Below are 5,119 nucleotides of genomic sequence, written 5' to 3' on the forward strand. Positions count from 1 at the left end.
AATACGAGTTACTATAAACATTAGGACGACCAGGAACACATTTGATATACGAAAACTGATATCCTAAACAATAAACCGTATTCAAGTTGTAATCTTTAATTGTTGAAACGGGTTCATAACATGGAAATATGATACAATGATTGCAGGATAGTCCTTTTGAGTATGGCTGTAATAACTACACAATCGATACTGACATGCAGCGGTTTTATTTAACGACACCACTATAGCACATTGATTTATTAATCATTGCCTATTGGATGTCAACCATTTGGTGATTTTTACATAGTTATAGAGAGGAAACGCGCTGTATTTTTCCATTAAGGGATCGTTTTATATGCACCATTCCACATATATGCACATACGGTATCACGGCCTTTGATATGCCAGTCGTGGTGCACTGGCTAGAACGAAAAATAGCCCATTGAGCCCACCGACAGCACATCAAACGTTTTTCTGCTAGGTCTGGCTGAACACAGCCCAGTGCTCGGCCTGGTTAAGCCGTCGGTACTGGGTTAGCTGCCGGTACAGGCTCCCACCCAGAGCGAGTTTTAACGACTCAATGGGACTAGTAAGACTACACAGAGTTCTCTCTCACTAGCCACTACAAACTAACCACTAATATTCTGTCGTGGACAGACAGCCCAGATAGGTGAAGTGTGTGCTTGCGGATGATTTTTTTGTGGTTCATACTCAAATGAACGTAAAAGAAATAACAGATAATCCTTAAATGAATGAATCTAGACATTATGGAGGCAAAAATAACATTAAACATTAATAGTTTGTCTATATAAACACACACACACACACACACACACACACACACACACACACACACACACACACACACACACACACACACACACATACATACATACATATATATATATATATAGTCTAACGTCGTTATCTCGATGTTGAAGGGACCGGACCAACATGCTCGATATATCGGTAGCTCGAGATAAACATAACCCAAAAATTTATCCCAAACTAAAATGTATCACTAAACAGAATAGTCGTTTTTGTATTTTAAAATAACCCTTTTTACGTGTGTGAATTTCTTCATGCTGACATAGTTATACTTATAGTTATAGTTATTACTAAGTATACCAACATGTGCCAACATACAAGATAACAATAGTACAAACCAATGACTTTTCGACGTGGCCTTTGATTGCTTTGCAACTGTGGCTTTGAAGTCCTCTGTCATAACATGACTTGGGATCTAGGCTTTACGGTTCTTGCGCAGATTATCGTGTCAATAATGTTGCCAGGCTGGCTTAAGTGGCAATTGGTATACACAGTCTGCTTAATGGGATGTCGTCGTCTGGGTTGCCTACACTGTCTGGTTCTGGCTGGTCATCAGTTGTACCAAAGTATGCGTGTCGGAAAAATTGCCGGAACCGGCACTGGACTTCGAAATATATTGGGTACTCGAGTTTACAGATGTCGAGATAACGAATATATATATATGAGAGAGAGAGAGAGAGAGAGAGAGAGAGAGAGAGAGAGAGAGAGAGAGAGAGAGAGAGAGAGAGAGAGAGATTATCAGTGTGTGTATGTCTCTCTCTCTCTCTCTCTCCTCTCTCTCTCTCTCTCTCTCTCTCTCTCTCTCTCTCTCTCTCTGTGTGTGTGTGTGTGTGTGTGTGTGTGTGTGTGCGTGTGTGGCATCATGAACACCAATGTTTTGTTTTTGTTTTGTTTTTGACGATCCGGTGTAGCATTTAATTTGCACTCCCAAAGAATATACACTCCCCAGTCATTATTATACGTATAATTTGCACTCCCCCAGTTATTATACATATAATACGCACTCCCCTTGAATTATTTGCACTTACCTGGGTATTATTACAAATATAATATGCACTCTTCACTACTATGTTTAAATACTTAATACATTAATTATTTCTTAAATGAACTTTGGATTGATAATAATTTAAGTGCTATTCAATGAATATAATCCACATTCATTATTAGATCCCTATTGGTCCAACCGGAGGGGGTTATAGGTTTCATCTCTGTATTTCTGTATTTCCGTCTGTCCGTCCGTCCGCCTGTCCCACATAAAGTTTTCTGGATGTTTTTTTTCTTCACAATTCCTCGAGATATTGAGCTGACATTTTGTATATAATTTTGTCATAATATACCATTACATATCAAGTTTGACTTTCATGACGATTTACACATTTTGACTGAATTGTGTTCCTTGAACTTAGTATACGAAAATTTGTTTTCAATATAAATGTATTCTGCATTCCATAATTATGATTATATATATGTTATACACTGCACATTCATTGCTATACATACAAAACGGAATGTGTTGTCTAAATTATGTGTGTAATAATGAACGGGGAGCGCAGATTATATGTGTAGTAAACAATGAATGTTGAGGGTAGGTTACATTTACATGTATATAGTAATAAAGGGAGAGTGCATATTATATGTATAGCAATGAATGGAGAGTGTATATTATATGTATAATCATGAATGGGAAGTGCAGATTATATGTATCATAATGAATGGGGAGTGTATATTATATGTATAATAATGAATGGGTAGTGTAGGTTATATGCGTAATAATGAATGGGGAGTGTAGATTATATGTATAATAATGCACGGGGAGTGCAGCTTATATGTACAATGAATGCTGAGGGTAGGTTATATGTATAATAATTAATGTGAATTTAGTTTATGATTAGTTAGATTAATGAATGTGGAGTTAGATATGTGTATAATAACGAATGGGTAGTGTAGATGATATGTATAGTAATGAACATGGAGTAGATATTTAATACTAGTAGATGTGTAATAATTAATTTGAGTTCCAGGTTATGTGCATCTATGATCTATTTATTATCACGCACTGAACTTAATAAACTGTATAATATCAACTCACTGCTCCTAGGCATGTGCAGTATTTTTGGTGTGTTTTTAACGACACCACTAGAGCACACTGATTTATTAATGATCGAATATAAGATGTCAAACATTTGGTAATTTTGACATACATTTTCCCATTAATAGCTACGGATTTTTTATATGCACTATCCCAAAGACATGATAGGTCATACCATGACCTTTGATTTACCAGTCTTCCGCTTTCTTAAGAATAATAATTTTCTATTTTCAACGGAAATTTTTTTGCACGGTTGTCTAAAATTCGCTTTTCTTCCTTTGTCTTTCAGATCATCTACAACTTCCTTTATTTAAAAAAATATAAATGTTTTAGACAAACATTGGTTGTCAATATCGGATCCCTGATGTGAACAAAGAATGCAGAAATGAAGATGGGCATAAGGTGGCACCTAACTGGGTAGGGTGGGTCTGAAGTAATGATTCTTTGGTTCTAAAATATGAACCTGTTTAAGACCAAGCTTTGCAATGTTATCTCCACATAATTCCTGTCATATTAATCGAAGTAAGGGAAGCAAGGGATGGGTTAAGATATTCTGGGATCACTACACATGATGAGTTATTATTTTTATTCTGCAACTTTACAAGGGCGGATCCAGGAAAGTTTTGGCCCCCTTTGGTCCGCCCCTGATTCATATACCCAACACCATCGTCTAGATTCGCCACTGAGATTTATACCAACTTTTACAGAGTACACTGGCCATGCAAACATAAAACAACACTTTAAAAATATAATTATGTGAGTGCTTAACAAATTAGTATAGCCTACGTGTAATATAGACTGGTGGAGTGCATATTATTCAGAGGGAGTGCATATTATACATACAATATAGACTGGGGGAGTGTATATTACATGTATAATATGCACTGGGGAGTGCTTTTTCTACGTATAATCTTGACTGGGGAGTGCAAATCCAGGGGAGTGCAAATTATATGTGACACCGGGACTGTCCAGGAAGTTCAAAACAAACTTAACCGACCCATGCCAAGTTGTTGTTATCAACAAAGGAAATAACGTCATTCTTTTGTATGACTACTTGGTAATTAATGTTGTCTTATGCTGGCGTGTTGCCCACCATAAATAAATTACAGAAAGAAGAATGGCTGTTTTTCAAAGAACATGTACAACGCATGGCGGTATATGTTTCTGAACACCCAATTTATTCCCACTAAAATTTGCAATAAAGGAATTTAGCTTGATTTTATTGCATAAACAACAAATTAAAAGTATTGGGCACAAGTTTGCCAACTTACTAAGGCCCTTTTCTAAATATGTATTTACACACACAATATAATATAATGGCGACAATTACACAATTACTCCCCCCACCCCCAGACCACGCAACCTACCGCACACGCACCTTTATAAGTCATGCTTCAAAAAAATGTGATCACCTGCCATGGATAGAACTCTCTGGCGAAGTCAGAAGTTGTGCCCACGACAAGCGTGCTTGAACAGTTCTCTGATGGAAGCATACCAAACAATTACCTAAACCCACAGACGTGATCGTATTCGTATCGATTACACACTTGTCATTGGTAAAATAATTGTATTCCAATTCGACTTGGCAGCCAGTAACGATTAACAAGGAACATTAATTAAAATACCACCCGCTGAGGGGGTACATTAGTTAATATACTGTTCATTTAAGTAGTTGTCATCATACTAGGCTCCCGGTTGCCAGACTCTCCTTTCAAATACATATGCGAAGGACATGTTCACGGATACAAATCATACACCCTCTCCACACAGACACACACAAGAAAGAAAGAAATGTTTTATTTAACGACGCACTCAACACATTATTTTACGGTTATATGGCGTCAAACATATGGTTAAGGACCACACAGATTTTGAGAGGAAACCCGCTGTCGCCACTACATGGGCTACTCTTCCGATTAGCAGCAAGGGATCTTTTATTTGCGCTTCCCACAGGCAGGATAGCACAAACCATGGCATTTGTTGAACCAGTTATGGATCACTGGTCGGTGCAAGTGGTTTACACCTACCCATTGAGCCTTGCGGAGCACTCACTCAGGGTTTGGAGTTGGTATCTGGATTAAAAATCCCATGCCTCGACTGGGATCCGAATAGGTACCTACCAGCCTGTAGACCGATGGCCTGCCACGACGCCACCGAGGCCGGTAGACACACACAAAGTCATGCTTCAACAAATGCGATCGTAATCGCATCGATTACACACTT

This window comes from Gigantopelta aegis, chromosome 4 (genome assembly GCF_016097555.1).
Source record: "Gigantopelta aegis isolate Gae_Host chromosome 4, Gae_host_genome, whole genome shotgun sequence".
NCBI lineage: Eukaryota > Metazoa > Mollusca > Gastropoda > Neomphalida > Peltospiridae > Gigantopelta > Gigantopelta aegis.